This window comes from Colobus angolensis, unplaced genomic scaffold (genome assembly GCF_000951035.1).
Source record: "Colobus angolensis palliatus isolate OR3802 unplaced genomic scaffold, Cang.pa_1.0 Scaffold48, whole genome shotgun sequence".
Classification (NCBI taxonomy): Eukaryota; Metazoa; Chordata; class Mammalia; order Primates; family Cercopithecidae; genus Colobus; species Colobus angolensis.
The window spans coordinates 8,924,838-8,942,045 of NW_012118265.1; the positions used below are offsets into that span (position 1 = coordinate 8,924,838).

General features: G+C 37.9%; 1 pseudogene; it reads right to left on the minus strand.

Moving 5' to 3' along the window:
* Nucleotides 1-2,076: 2,076 nt before the first annotated feature.
* LOC105523941 lies at nucleotides 2,077-4,021 on the minus strand (annotated as a pseudogene).
* Nucleotides 4,022-17,208: the final 13,187 nt, after the last annotated feature.

Consider the following 17,208-nt stretch of genomic DNA (forward strand, 5'->3'; position numbering starts at 1 on the left):
GAAGACCAAATCTCAGAGAGATGAAGCAAGATCTCTGAATCCAAATAGTAGAGCTAGGATACCTGCCAAGTTATGATTGATTCCAAGGCCTACGCTCTTCCCAAACTGCATCACTAGAACCATGGAAGAAAACAAAATATGAATTATATACCATATATAGAAAATAGATACGGCACACAGTACCACAAATAGGCAATGCCTTAGCATGTTTGAGACGCATAGTGAGAAACGTAGTTATGTTATTTCACATTTCATAAAAGCACAAGACTTTTGTAGATTTCAAATGCAGAGAATACGCCAGGAAAATCATCATTCTGCTCTTAATGTTCTTTCAGATTTCCAGGTATTTCCTGGAAGAGTTTACTTTCAATATTTCACTCTCACCATCAAGAAATTCTTCTTCATACTTAACCTATTACTTCATGCTGAGGTTTAGCCATCTCTTTGGGATTCTTTAGAGATAGAGAATAGCTGGTCCCTATTTTCTACATAATAATCCCTCATAAACTTGAAGCCTTCCATAGTAATCTTGTCTCTGGGATACATAATCCTAATTCCTAAGTCCCATCTTTTTTTTCAAATATTTTCTTTAAATGTGGTTATTTTTATGCCTGGAGAGAAAGATGATATTTATATTGTCCACATCCTTTTTCAATTGTATTGAGTGTTAAGGGGTTATTGCACGGTGAGATGGTAAAAGTTGCAGTATGACTGATGTATGGTGCCTACAAGTCTGTTCATGTCTCCCAAGGCCTTTTAACCTAGGTAATAAGGTTTTGGGCACTTGCTGTCCATATCTCACACTCAAAGTGCTGAGGAAAATCAAAACTGCCCATGTCCAAGAAAATTATGAGAAAAGCATGTAAATAGAGAAATTCGAGGGATGAGTAGTGTTTTTGTATGAACTGCAGGTATCCTTACTAAAAAAAAAAAAAAAAAAAAATGTTTTACTTAATAGGTAGCATACAAAAGAAATAAAATGAATGCCTGGGATCTATAATAGCAGAGTATGTATTTTTATAAAGAAAAGAAAAGAAGATAGGTCATCTAAAGCTTTTCTCACTTCAGAACTCTAGAATGATTTCTGAGTGATGGGCATTTCTAGAGATCATGCTAATAGCAGAAATCTAATAACATACTAATGGAAGAACAAAAAGATGGAGGTGTTTATTGGGGCTGAGTTACTGTACAAAAGAACCACAATTACGAAAGTGAGTTATATAAAGGATAAAACCATCAATGCTAAGGGAATTACTTGAAAGAATAAATTAATTCTGTATTGCATCACAAACAAATATTAATAAGAGACAACAATAATCAAGAGCTTTACTAGATGCCAGGTGTTGTTTTAGGCACATGACATACATCAATCTAATTCTCACAACGTCCTACCACATAAGGTTTCTTAACCCAGTTTTACAGATAAGAAAACTGAGGCAAAAGAGGTTAAATTATCTGACAAAAGTCACAATGGAGGTAAAAGAAAGATTTGGAATTCTAACACAGGTAGTCTGGCCCAAGGGTCTTTGGTCTATCAATGTCAGAAGATGATTTTAGCTAGGACTGAGCTATTGAATCTACCAATTCATCAAAACTGACCATTCTCAAAGGTTCAGACTGAATTTTAATTTCAATGTTCTCTAGTACTATAGTCGTAGGTATGATTAAGAGAGACCATGCCCATAGGTGAATTTTTTTTTTTCACTGTTTAAGGAGTTTTTTTGGAGGAAGAATTTTGTAATCCAAATTACGTTTCCTTGCTCAGTTATCAATTCTGTTACTTAAAACAGAACTGACATTTTGAGCCATTCCACAGTGAAGAATTACAAAATTAAAGAGAGGAATGCTTTAAATTTTTGTACTTGCTGAAAATTCTGTTTCCCAGGGTCTATAAAACATCAATTTTTTTAAATATTTTACTATTTTTGTGGGGATTTTTGTTTTGTTTTTAAATCAGTAAGTAATCTAGGACTAACATTACATTTGCTAGACCTGGCATTTTCTCAGTACATAAGGTTCAAAGTTTCCCTTTCTTTTTTATTTATTTTATATTTTGTAATTTTTTTCCGTAATATTTAAGTTTTTCGATGTTTAGATATTTTTCTTCAGTGAAGCACAAGTTTCTTTCCGTGGTCCCTGATCAATTTTAAACAGTTGGAACACCAGTGGCACTGTTAACTGCTCTCTGATATGCCTCTTTAGCTTGATGGGCTTGTAGTACAGCTACAGCTTCATCAACCTTACAACGGAGTGACTCTGGAGACTCGAGCCTATGAAGAAGTTCTGAATTATCAGTCTCCAACAACATGCCAGTGATTTTACCAGCAAGAGTAGGGTGCGTGGCTTGAATAAAAGGAAACAGCCATTCACCCAACATTTGCTTTTCCTCTTGAGGAGGGGCAGAAGCCAACATGGAAGCAGTCAAAGGTTCCTGACATTGTACATGAACAGCAGGCTGTTGCATTGTAACTTGTGGCTGTGCATTAAGATGTTGCTGAGGATTGCGAACTCCCGCAGCATATTTATAACTGTGTAAAGGTGCAGACAGCAGGAGTAACTGCAGCAGCTGCAGCTGCAGGACGTGGACCCATTGTTTGTGTTGATGTGTTAGCAACACACTGTGTTGACATGACTCGTGGAACCTGTGAAGAAGCTGGTCTCATAGTACTAAATGGTGGTCTAGGAGCAGCTGGGCAGGTAGCACCGGGCATATTTTGGAATGGATGACGTCTGGCACCCTGAGCAGCCCAGTGAGGACTTGGTCTTAGTTGAGCAATTTGGCTAGGAGGATGGTATGCAGCAAAGTTCTGAAACTGTGAGATAGCTGCCATGAAGTAACCTGAAGGAGGTGCTGGTGATTACAGGGTTGGGCACAGTTCATACACTTGGCATTCTTTGCCTATACTGGTTAGTGAGGTGAGTCTGGCACTCTCCTTTGCACTGAGCTGAAGCTACATACAATGGCTTTGTGGCCACAATTCTACCATTCATTTCTGTAACTGCTTTAGTGGCTTCTTCTGGGGAGGAGAAACATACAAAACCAAACCCGTGCTGCGACCACCCTCCATCATAACCTTTGCACTAGTGATTGTACCAAATAGAGAAAACTTTTCTGGAGATGTTCATCATCAAGATTTTTCACATAAAGATTAACACTCTAGTATCTGGTGATCCTATCTTGCTTCATCAGTTCAAATTTGCGCTTAAGTTCCGTCTGCTGTTCCACATTTTTCTGAACTCGATCAACGTAAATTTGTTTTCCATTGAGCTCCATTTCCATTAATCTCATTCACAGCTTTCTGTGCATCGTCATGCCTTTCAAAGCTTACAAATCCAAATCCTGCGGATTTTCCACTTTCATCAATCATTATTTTCACACTTAAGGCAGGCCCAAACTTGCCAAACAGATTCCTAAGGCGCTCATCATCAATGTCTTCTCCAAAATTCTTGATGTAAACATTGGTGAACTCTTTTGCCCTAGCTCCAAGTTCAGTTTCTCATTTTTTACGAGACTTAAATTGTCCAACAAATACTTTGCGACCATTAGGAGCATCCCATTCATTTTTTCAATAGCTCTTTCAGATGCTTCCTGCATCTCAAAGCATACAAATCCATGGTCCTTGGAACCATTTTCATCACAAATCACTTTACATGAAACGATGTTACCAAAAGCAGAAACTGTATCATACAGTGCTTTATTGTCAATGGATTTGTCCAGATTTTTAATGAATATATTGCCTATTCCACTTTTGCGAAGTGACGGTTCACGCTGAGACCACATGATGCGTACTGGCTTGCCCTTTATAAAATCAAAATTTACAAAGCACACTCCGCGTCCCCCGGCTGCTGGAAGTTCACATAGGCATAGCCCAAGCAGCCGCGGGTGGTCAGGTCCCTACAGACCCGGATGGAGAGGATAGGCCTGGCTATGCTGAACCTAGAGCATGGCCTCAGTCACGTCCGGGTGGAGGCCTCCCAGGTAGAGTGAGGCCATGGTGTAGCTGGGGGCGCTGGGGTTCATCTCCGCACAGCTGTCCGCAGGGTCACAGGCCACGACCTTTCCGTGACAGGAGGAGAGCGAGTGCCTGGGTCTGGGGTCAGGGCCAGACCCGGTGGGAGGGAGTGGGGGCGAGCGCAGAGGGACAAAAATCAGCCGGACTCGAAAACTACTCAGTGGCTGCAGGACGGCTGCCGGCTGGGAGTGAGGGTGGCGGTGTCGGGTCCGGGCAGCGGCAAGGCCTTGGTCTCTTGGTTCCTTCTTGGACCTGCTGCTGGGCTGCAGGCGGTGGGGGGTCGGTCTCGGCTGCTTCACCGGGTTATTTTATAAAAGAGGAAGAAAAAAAAAAGTCTCCTGACGGGGAGAGGCGATTTTTTTGTAAAATGGCGGGGGGTGGGGGATGTTGTTAAACGACTTTTTTAGATTTTTATTTTTTATTGTTTAATAATAAATGTGTGTTCCAAGCCCGGAGCACACACTCAGCACTCTCAGCACTAACCGCCATGTAGAAGGGCCCACAGGTGAATTTTAAAGGAGGATCCTCCATCAGATATGAACCTCTGGCTCAAATCAGCATGTTCCCTCGACCAGTCTCCTCTGGAATGCACTTGGATTTAATACACTCCAACCACAGTGTTTCTACTTTGAACTTATAGTCACACCAGTGTCTCATTCCTTTGATGGGATTATTGTATTATCTGTGTCTGCATTTGCCTCTTTACCACTGGATTAAAGCTCCTAAAAAAACAAGGATACTGCCTTCTTTATGTTTGTATTACCAAGCATCCAACTCTGTAATGTTTCTTCCCAGCAAGCAGGGGCTACCCAGGCCAGTGGTCACCTGGGGCACAGAGTGAGTGCAAAGTACCTTAAACCTCTGGGGTGACTGGCATGAAAGATCAGACGCCAGGTGCAGAGACCTGAGGGTACTAGCGTTGAAGCCAGACAAATAGTCCAAACACCACACTGCCGAGTCCACAGGTTGAGATGGAAAAGCAGGAAGAAGTGGAGCAGGAGAGAAAGTAGGCACAGGGAAAGTGGGTTAAGACCCAGAAATGCCAAAGTAAAATCAGACATTTGTACATCATCAGACAAGCATATTTCATACAATTCTCATAATAGAGCCTTCTAAATGCCACCAGTTCCTTTGTGGCTCTCTTGCCATCTTTGTCTATACAGAAGTGTTTATAAAATTGTTTCAAGGATTTTTCCTATTTCATAAAAGATAAGTGAGAGATGGAAAACTGCAGTGCACCTTATTGTAGTAAAAAAAAAGCACAGATCTTATAAAATTGTTACACAGATGAAAGTCATTCTATGTGCTTTACATGCTAACTCTTCAGCTTCCATCTAGGGTTCACTGTACTTAAGCTAATTCAAGTGTAAGTTTGACTTTGGAGGATATAAAGCTTTAAAACTTGTAAAAATTGCTACAACAGCATCTTCAAAATGTGCTACTGAATGCAATGGTAACTACATAATTTAATCTTTCTGGTTTGCTTGTATTACAAATCTCCTTATAACATGTAAATGTCTTGTTCAACTTTCAGACATTTGACTTTCAAACAGATTTTTCAGAAACTCGTTATGTAAAAAAGTAGGAGACTCTCTGGTATAAAACTTTTAAAAATAGTAAATATTACTGTATAAGTTAGGCTAGTGGTCCTCAAATAGTGGCGGTTTTGCCCCAAAGGGGATATTTGAAATGTCTGGAGACATTTTTGATTGTCATGGCTGGGGAAGGCAGTGCAATTGGCATCTGTTGAATACAGGCCAGGGAAGCAGCTCAGCATCCTACAATGCACAGGACAGCCCCCACTACAAGGATATACCTAGCCCAATACGTCAGTAGTGCTAAGGTTGAGAAACCCTGATGTTGGTAAAATACAAGCTGTAGAACACAAACAACCCTACCATCTCCGTGACTTAACACACCGTAAGTTTATTACCCTTGTAATAATCCTATGTGGGTTGACGGGGGGGGGGTCTCTGCTCCTTATATGCATACAGGAATCTAGGTTTTATCTATCCAGTGGGCCCCACAACCAACCATAGGGCTTCAGAATTTTCCACCAGATCTTTCCGGAACCAAGAAAGAAAAGGGGCCTTTAGAGCAACGCATGGGAGACCTTTTGGGCTCTTCCTGAAGGTGGTATCAATTCTACCCACATTCCATTGTTCACAAGTCAGTCACATGCCTGTATCTAATGCCAAGGGAGGTGAGGAAATGTAGTCTAGCTGTGTGTCCAAAATGGGGAAACAAGTTTGATGAGTGTCTACCCAGTCTCTGCCACTATGTCTTAGTTATCTTTGTGTCTAACAAAATGCTTTGCTCACAGGTGCTCAATAACAATAAATTAACTATTACTTAATACCAAAAAATGTTCGTTAGTGCAAACCAATATTGTCTTTTTCAAAAAAATAGGAACTAGAATCTGAAACTAACATTTAATATGAGGTCACCTGCAAATTTTATTTTGAACAATACATGTATTACTAAAATGAAATATGATAATACGATAACCAGATTTTTGAGCATTATGTTTAAAATACAAGTATATATATCATTTGATGTTTATTTCATATTTTGTGTTTTCAAACTCTTATCTATATTAGCTAACATAACTTATGTTTCTTATCTAATTTAAACATTTCTTCTTTGTAAATTTTAATTGCTCAAATTTTTAAATATAAAGCATGCAGCATTTTACACAAACAGCAAAATAACAATTTTTGTAAAATTAATGTGCAATTAGATAGTGGCTTTTTACATACTGTTCTTACAAGGAAGAGAGACAAAACAGCAACCATAACCAACAGAATAATGTCGTAAGTATTTTGACCTTTTGACATCTTTAGAGTTATTTTTAAAGCAATTACTTCCATGTGCCTCCTTCTTTAAAAAAAGAAAAAAGAAACAAAAGGCTAACGTATAAACAGTGAGTCTTGCGTCATATCCCTAATGTCAGCAATCTGGCATTTCCAGATCCAAATGAATGTTTATTTCTAAAAGGAAGAAAAATAAAATTTAATACCATCAGAGCGTAAATCTAATTACCAGGCAACCACCTTTTTAACCAACTATATTGACATAGTTCTGAAATTAACAATTGGATTTAGTTTAGCAATGAATAGCGTTGAATAGATCAACTACAACCAGATTCAACAACTTCTATTCCGTATTTCCCTTCATTCCTTTCTAAATTCCCAAGTTCCTCTCACTAATGGACTGCTTATGATATGCTAAGGAGTCCATCAACAGTATAGAGTAAGGGTAGAGATAGAATGTGATCATGATGAAATTGCTGCATTCCATTGCAGAGGTGATAAAAATGCAGGGCACCTCATAAATATTTCTGACCCATTTGCTTAGAGGAATGGAAGTATTTATGGTTAGGAAATCTCTGGCTATAAAAAAGCATTCCAGTTTATTCTATGCTATCAAGTAGCCTTTTGTTAAAGTAGAGTTTTATGGGTAAGTTATTACTGGGAAACCTGCCTTTGGAACATTAGTAATGCAATAAATTCCATCCAGCCCATCTAGGCTATTTTGGGAATAACTATGCCTAAATGAGCCAAATGCATTTCACCAAAGATATTCAGAGGCTTATATATGATCTTCTTGGTCCTTGTCTTTTTGAGATTAGTAATGGTAGAAATATTCATGAGAGGAGTTTTTTTTTATTATCTAAAGAATTTTAATCAAAATATGACACAAAAATTACCTAAACAAAGATTTGTAGTTAAAGAAGTTAACTGATCTTAATTAGCTATAAAATCACATTGAAGCTCATGAAAATAGCATGTGGGATTCATGAAAATATTTTCCTATCTTGAATCCTTTGGTATGAAGTTTATATGTTTTCAAAATTGTATGGGCATTCTGAAATCTATATATGGTGTGTTTCTGGTTTGCTTTCAAATTAGGCTATAAACTCATTGGCATAAGGGACTGAGTACAAGAGGCAGTTCACCTTTGAAGTCAGATGTCTTGGGTTTCAGTAACGGCTCTGCCACTTAATAGCTGTGTGGCCTTGGGTAAATTACACAGAAATCCTGTGCCCCTCTCTCCTGCATTATAAAAGAAGGACAATAAAAATACATATTTTAGAAGATTAAGTTATTGCAAATAATGTTCTTAGAGTAGTATCTGGCACATAGTAAACCCCCAATAAGTGTTTGCTACTATTAAGGTTATTTTCATTCTGTATGTTCCCACTCACAGCATTCAGCAGATTATTGGCCCTAAAGGAGGCACTTGGTATACATTTATTGAATAAATCAGTGATAACATATCTTACATGGTTATCTTATTTCCGTGAGACACATGGTAGTATCCTAGTATGGGAAGTGGGAGGGACTCGGAATCAGAGAGAACCAATAATCCAGTTTATTAGAAATATATGGCTACAAAGCTTCCAAAGAAAGAAAATCAACATATAACCTTTTCTAACTGATTAAGTTTTGTTTTTTCTTCCGTTAAATGAAGACAAGAATATTCTTACGAGATCATTGTAAAAATTAGGAACAATATATGGTGAGCATTGGCAAAAATGTTTGGCACTCAATAAATGATAGTTACTACTAACCTGTGCAGGTTGACAGTACAGAAAATGACAACTCTGTCTACAAATATGATTCCCTCACTCCACTACTTTTGTAAATGTCTACCCAGTACAAGGCAATGTGCTGGTGACTGGGGATGGAAAGATAAAAAGACATGATTTCTGTGTCTCATACTACGTTGAGAAGTAAGATTTTTTTAAGGTGATAAAATAGGTAATTTCATACAGAAGAATAAATTTTCTTTTTATCTTTTTTTACCTTTTTTTTTTTTTCTGTAATTGTAGAGATGAGGTTTCACCATGTTGCCCAGGCCAGTCTTGAACTCCTGAGCTCAAATGATCTGCCTGCCTTAGCCTCCCAAAGTGATGGGATTACAGGCACGAGCCACTGTGCCTGGCCCAGATAAATTTTTTAAGGTGACCCAAGAATAAGTAGAAAGGTAGAAACATAGATCAATAACCTTATTGTAGTAGACCATGGCCAGGCCTGTTTCATCATAACGTTGAGCAGGTACAACATTACGGTAAAATATTTCAAATTGGGTTATATTATAAGATGCTCTATAGATGCTAGATGCCTCAGTGTTACTAAGTTGTACTCCAAAATTTGTAAATCTGGTACCAAGAAGATGGTAACATGGTTTAAAATTGAAATGTGTCCTTTTTTAGTATAGACCCCTATGTGCTGATCTGTACCCACCTACATTCCCCCAGCACATAAGGTGTTATCCGGCAGTCAGCTGCCAGGGGCAGCTTCTTCAACACAGTAGACCCTTTCCTCCATGTGGACTACTGAGACCACCAGGCAGCAACATACCTGCATGAGAAACAAGGACAGTGCCAGAAAGCTCGAAACACTCACACCACCACGAATCCTTGAGTGCATGAATCTGTAAGTGAATCCATGAATCTTTGCATTCTCTCCATTGCTTGTTTGCTGGTTAAAAAGTCAAACACAGATAAATACATTTTGCTTAAGAAAGTTGTGTTGCTCAAGATATAATTCTCATCAATCTTCAAGTGCAGGACAGCTTATGTTGTCTGGCTCATCTTATAGAAGAAACTGAAAGAAGTACAAATCATTTGCACATTATAGTAATTTTCAATGCACTGGAAAAAATAAAGTTTTGGATTCCATTTACGAAGCTAGAAAGCTTCAAAAATATCATAGTCAAAAAACAAAACTGTAGGTCAGTATTTTCAAAACTGATCACAAACCTTTTCCTGATAGATGTTAATGAATGGCCACATAAAAAAATATTTTGTGATCTAATAATTTAGATCAATGCTATGCACGATATCCCTTTCTTGAAGACTCATAATACATTTTTATCTCAAAGGTTTTGAGAAGTCCTACAGTATACAAACAATTTAACAAAGCATTTCCCAAACTTGTTTGACTCTAAGCTCTCACTCTCTGTTTTATGCCCCATAACATTTTCTACAACCAAAGAAAACATGGTGAAATAATAATAACCAAATCAATTTGGAAACGTATCAGATTTCATCAGGACAACAGACATAGGCCATATTTCCTGCCTCTAAGTATTAATAATGAATATGTAGCACCTCATAAATGTGACAAATACTTAGGTGATTCTTCCATTTATTCATTCATCTATTAGATTATCATTTAGCTCTTTCAAGGGGTGTATTATTCCCTTAAACATCAGCATTAATGCAATTTATATTTATGTATGGCTTTTCTTCATTGACTCTGAGAGACACAAGTAAAACGTGGAAGAGCTGGAATTGGCCCCAGAGAAAAACGTTGATCAACCTAGGTTAGAGAAGGTAAGAAATAAAGATTATTTTCTGAAACTTCTAACCAGAGTCTCCCGATATTTAATGTCCAAGTGGAAGTATAGATTGAATAGAATGGGCTTCCAATGAAGATTATGGAAGCCTAGTAATATTCTTTTAAAAGGCTACTCTCTGAACTCTATAAATAGTATGTGTGTCTCACATGCTATTGGAACACTTGGTTCTTTTTTTCTATGCCATAACCATGGTGCCTTTTTGCTAGGTTCATGTTGGCAGGGCAGGCTTTAACTGCAACTGCTTTCATATAGCCTTCATAGTGGGTGTTAATGACACAGTATTCTTTACCCTAGTCTCAACATCATGACTCTAATACTATCAATTCATACAGATGTCTGACGTTTGATAAAAGAAAGTATCTATTATACAAACTACATTGGGCTAAAACATCTTGGGCTTGGAATAATCCAAATTAAAGGTGTTAAATATTACATTCTATGTACACAAATTTTGGGAGCTTCAGTTTAAAATAAATTTTAAAATGCATCTTTATTTCAATTCTGCCTAGCCATGACTGTGTTTCATAAGACAAAGTTATGCATTCTTTCACTTACTAGAGAAATAGAATTGCTATTCAATTGGTATATTTATGCAACAATGGAAATTTCAGTCTGTCATTTTGATGTAAAATCCATTTTGTTTGCTAATTTCTAAATCTTGTAAGAGATCATAATAACTAAAATCCCAACATCTTCTTTAGAAGCCAGATATCAATTATCTCAGTTGAATATCTTTTTTGGTTTAGTTAAAAGGTGGACAAAAGTTGCCAAGTTTAATTATGACCTAAAAAACTCCAAATATTTACAAAATAGAAAAATGGGCTTTTCATCTGGGGCATGGACACATGAACTGATACTAATTAACACCAGCTTAGGCTATCTCTTTGAAAGTTTCATTGTTTTTTATGTTTGTCATTTGAATCACAACAATGAAAAAATAAATAATTAATCATAAGACAAAAATCCAGTTACGTATGTGTTCAGCTACATGAATTATTTCTTATGGAACCAAGGTCAAGCATTTTAATTTTTCATTCTAATGAAGATAAGAAAGGCAAGCAAGCTAAATCACACAATTAAAAGACAAGGATTATTATACTGAGCAGTATCTTGTAATTGTTTAAAGACTGGTCCAATATGATATCAAAAGAGGGAATGAGGGTTTTCTTTTCTGTGTTTTTTTTGTTTGTTTGTTTGCTTGCTTTTTGTTTTTGAGATGGAGACTTGTTCTGTTGCCCAGGCTGGAGTACAGTGGCATGATCTCGGCTCACTGCAACCTCCATCTCCCGGGTTCAAGCAATTCTCTGCCTCAGCCTCCCAAATAGCTGGAATTACAGGTGCCTGCCACCACACCTGACTAATTTTTGTGTATTTTTAGTAGAGACATGGTTTCACCATTTTGGCCAGGCTGGTCTTGAACTCCTGACCTCGTGATCTACCCGCCTTGGCCTCACAAAGTGCTGGGATTACAGGCATGAGCCACGGCGCTCGGCCCGGGAATGAGGTTTTAAAGATACTTGCAATAAGTAAAAGGAGTAATTTTTACCCAGAATTATAAAATTACACCTATGTATTCTTTTTTTTTTTTTTAAGATACTAGACACAGAGTGAAAAATACAAACAATGTAATGGATTAAGATTCTGGGCATCTAACACTTCTTTTTTCAGAAGAGTTCATCTTACTAGGGATCCAGTGTAGACATTAGAGAAGATGCTTACAACATTAAATGGGAAAAGGGTTTTGTCTTTGGTCTGTCCCTGCAAAACAGAGGCTTCGGCTGAGATTAGTCTGCAAGGGGGCTTACTGGGAAGGGCTCTGGGGAACAATACCTCTGAGGTAGAAAAGAAAGCGGGACTGAGTAGAGAGGAAAAGGGTGAATGATGATTGGCAGTGACCAAGATCTTGGCTGAGCTCCCATGAATTGCATGGAAAGCCATAGAAGTGGGACGGCCCCTCAGAGTTGTCCAAACCTGAGGCAAGGGAACGAGGCCTTTGTGCCTCCACACTGACCAGTCAAGTGGATCATAATCAGGAGGGGATAGAAACTGAGCCAAGACCACCCCTTTTGGCCAAGAGCAGTGCCTGAGGAAGGACTCAGCTACGAACAGTAAGCATGCAGCACTCAGGGCAGCTGGTGGAACAAAGGGGTCCTGGGTGGTGTACAGAGCATCCACTGCCAGTCCCTAGAGTGGGGACTGTTACTAATAGGTAACATCGAGCTGCAAGAATTCCTGACATTAGTAAAATGCAGTGTGAACTTCATTTTATGCTTGTCTACTCAGGTAAAATCCAAAGAAGAGAACTCATCAGGACAAAAAAATAAAAGCTGGAGTGTAAGTTTAGGAAGAACAAAAATAGGTGTAATGCAATTCTAAGATAACTGACATCTGCAGAAGTCTCACATTAGGTATGTATTTAGATTCTCTCCCTCCCACACATGCATATATACATTATAGACCTTGCGATCCTTAAGTCAAGAAAATTTAATCCAGCAATATTCCTGGTCAGAGAAATATGACATCACACTCATAAACAAACATCAAATGAAGAACTCTCCATGCTCTCTCTTATTCAGGGCAGAACGAAAACCACACACTTGCAGATAAGTAATATGAATATGGAGAGGCTTTGGCTTAGCAACAGCATTTTATTTCCCCTATTATTGTGTTGGCTGCTGAAAAAGTCCCAAACAGCTAATTCAAATAAAATGTAAAATGTTTGCTCCTTGTTTCTTATTTCTCATTGTCTTCACTGCATTTCAACTGCAATGTTCTGCCACCATCTTAAACTTAAAATGGCCCATGCCAACCTCCTCACCAAATTTATTCAGAGAGTTTTTCAAATTAACAAACTGTAATACAGATAAGATAGATGCATGATGCTCTAAGTTGCATATCCACTAAAATAAACCTGAAAAGCAGAAAATAATTAGTTGTTTTTGAGTCAAAGGTACAAAATGTTAGAAATTATATTGATTTTTCCCCAGTTTTATTGAGGCATACTTGACAAATAAAAATAGTATATATTTAAGGTGTGCAATGTGACTTTCTGACATATATCATACATTGTAAAATGATTACCACAATCAAGCTAATTCACATACCCATTATCATACATAATTAGCATTTTGTGTATGTGTGGTGGCAACACTTAAGATAAACACTCTTAGCAAATTTCAAGTATAAAATAGAATATTATTCATTATAGTCAGCATACTGTACATTAGATCGCCAGAACGTCTTCATCCCGTGTAACTGAACCTTCATACATTTTCATCATTATTTCCCAATTTCCCCACCCATCTTCCAGCTCCCAGCAATGACCATTCCACTCTCTGAGTTTAGCATTTTTAGATTCCATGTAAAAGTAAGATCATGCAATATTTGTCTTTCTGTCTCTAGCTTATTTCACTTAGCATAATGTCCTTCCAGGTTAATCCATGTTGTCAAAAATGGTAAGATTTCCTTAGGCTGAATACACACACACACACACACACACACACACACACATACACACAAACCACATTTTTAATCCACTCATCTGTTGATGAACACTTAGGTTGTTTCCATATCTTGGCTATTATGAATAATGCTGCAATGAACGTGTGTGCGCCAATATGTCTTTGAGATACTGATTTTATTCCTTTGGATATACCACCCGGAAGTGGGATTCCTGGCTTATATGCTAATTCTGTTTTTATTTATTTTTATTTTTTATTTTTATTTATTTTTGTTTTTTGAGGCATGGTCTCACTCTGTCACCCAGGCTGGAGTGCCGTGGTGTAAATACCATTCACTGCAGCCTCAACCTCCCAGGCTCAAAGGATCCTCCCACCTCAGCCTGCCAAGTAGCTGGAAGAACAGGCTCACACCACCACATCCAGCTAATTTTGTTTTTTCTTGGTGGAGATGGGGTCTTGCCATGTTGCTCGGGCTGGCCTGGAACTCCTGGACTCAAGTGATCCTCCCAACTAGGCCTCCCAAAATGCTAGGATTACGGCCTGAGCCACTGCCCCTGGCTTATTTTTAAGTTTTTGAGGAATCTCCATACAATTTTTCCTTAGTGGGTGTACCAATTTATGTTCCCACCCCAATGTTCAAAGGCTCCCTTTTCTCCACAGCTTCACTTGTTTTGTCCTTTAGATAATAGCCATCCTAATAGGTGTGAAGCGATAGCCCACTGGGAGTTTGAATCATGTTTCTCTAATGATTAGTGATGTTGAGTACCTTTTCATATACCTGTTGGCCACTTGTGTATTTTCTTTTGAGAAATGTCTATTCAGGTTCTCATTTTTAAATCTGTTTATTTTGTTTTTTGCTGTTGAGTTGTTTTCATTCCTTATATGTTTGGGATATCAATTCCTTGTCAGATAAACAATTTGTAGATATTCTTTCCTGTTCTGTAAGCTGCCTTTCAATTGATTTTTAGTGACACACAGTTTTTAAGTAGAAGCATAGGTGAAAAATAAATTGTGCATTTTTTCTCAACCAGAAACTTTTTCTTTTTTCAAGGCTAATATACAAAGATGGTTTCAGAATCATTCATACCTAAAATATATTGAACAAGCTTTGATGCATAAAACACACAGTTTCATAGCAAGAAAGAATCTTAGATAACCTATTTCAACCTACCCATTTTACAGATAAGGAAACGAAGGCCAGAAATGGAAGTCACTCAGCAATGGACCTGGAGTTAATTAGTAGCCACTGCCACACAAAACCCAGCTCTCAAAACAGTGTTTTATTGTACAACAATAAGCTCCATTGACATTTCAGGACGTTTCAGTGTGTCCTTGTTTTCTATCGTCACTGTAATTAATATTTAATCCGATAGGAGATTGTGGTTCCTAATGTCCTGTTCAATACTAATGTTAAATGTTTAAACTGCTTTAGCTTTTGGTATACAATACATAAAACTGTGGTCAGATTTTATATCTTGGATAAACCTTGTTCCATATTTTGCATACGTCATAAAGCTGGGAAATGTGGTTACCTGGTCACAAAAGTTAAATGCATTAAACGTAAGTTCTTTACATAGGCCCCAGACCCATGGAAAAGAGCTGACCCCATGAGACTCAAGTGCTGAGGGAAGTGGCAGCTCTAATAACCTCCGACAATGTTCTGCCTGGAAAGAGGTTTGCAGCTTAAAAGGACGCATGGCCTAAAGCCAGCACCGATCACATAGCATGAAAAAATTAAAACTAGGATCGGGTTTCAAATTCTGAAAGGCATTTTAAATGACTGGCTGACCCTGCTTTGTAATTTTCATTATTGTTTTCCACTTTATTCAGAACAGGATTTTGTGTTAGAATTTTAAAAGGAATACAAGTAGAAAAAAATCCATAACCATACATCTTCCCAGTCTCTAAAAGTTCTCTTTATTTATTACTTTTTGCTTTTATTTGGGATCTTACAAGGAAAAATTATATGTATGTATACATATATATATATGTATGTAGATATATATATATGTATATGTGTGTATATATATATACATACATATATATCCTCTCACACTTCACATTTTATCCTCATTTCCAGACATGACACACTGTCGGCTAACATATTTTATATATTATCTATGGCAGATTAGCTTATTCCCTGCCTATGAAGGGCAAGTTAAAAGTTCAAAGCCAGTAAGAGTCGGTTCACCCTTCACTCTGATCTGTGACCCTAGACAGTGTTCCAGAACCTAACTATCCCGCTAATAAAAAACAATAGGAAAACCCCATGCAACAGTGAGTGGCCTCCTAGCACTACTGGAAAATATCTCCAATGACATGTCTTCATCTAGAGGCCAGCAGCACCTTCTTCACACACAACAGGCAGTAACACATTTCTTTAAAACCAGCTGCATTCCATGCCTTACCCTGGACCCTGGGAATGCAGCAAGGAGAAAGTTAGACCCGGTGCCTGCCTTCTTAGAACTGCATTCTAAATTTTGCTTCTTCCAGGAATTCTGTTGAAAATTTCAGATAATCGGCCGGGCTCGGTGGCTCAAGCCTGTAATCCCAGCACTTTGGGAGGCCGAGATGGGCGGATCACGAGGTCAGGAGATCGAGACCATCCTGGCTAACACGGTGAAACCCCGTCTCTACTAAAAAATACAAAAAAAAAAAAAACTAGCCGGGCGAGGTGGCGGGCGCCTGTAGTCCCAGCTACTCGGGAGCCTGAGGCAGGAGAATGGCGGGAACCCAGGAGGCGGAGCTTGCAGTGAGCTGAGATCCGGCCACTGCACTCCAGCCTGGGCGACAGAGCGAGACTCTGTCTCAAAAAAAAAAAAATTTCAGATAATCTTGATTTCTTTCTTCTCTGAGTTTCTGTAGCACTTAGAATCTATAACTGAATATAAGACCACTTTATACTGGTATTTTATGTGTTTCACGTTTACTTATTCAGGCAACACTAATCTCCTTTGCCCAATGAGATTATAAATGCCTTGAAATCAAGGAACTTTTTAATTTTCTGTTATACATAATGCTTAACACAAGAGTAGTCACTCCGATTTAATGTTGCCTTTTTATTGCTGTTAAGTAGCTTAAAAAGTTACAGGCAAAAAAGACTAAGCAATTTTAAATACAATTTGGAGGACTTTGAATGATGCAAACTAGTAAGTAATATATTCATACATAAATATTTAATTCACAATCTCTCTATAGTGTTCAATGAAAAAGCAAATTCTTACCACTGTATATGCATAGGAAAAAGAGATCGATACCAAAATGGTATGTTAAATCATATGAAATTGTGGGTTTTGTTGTCCAGTAGGTCCATATAGTTAAACACAATATAAATTCAGCTTGGTTATAGATGGAATTAAATTTTC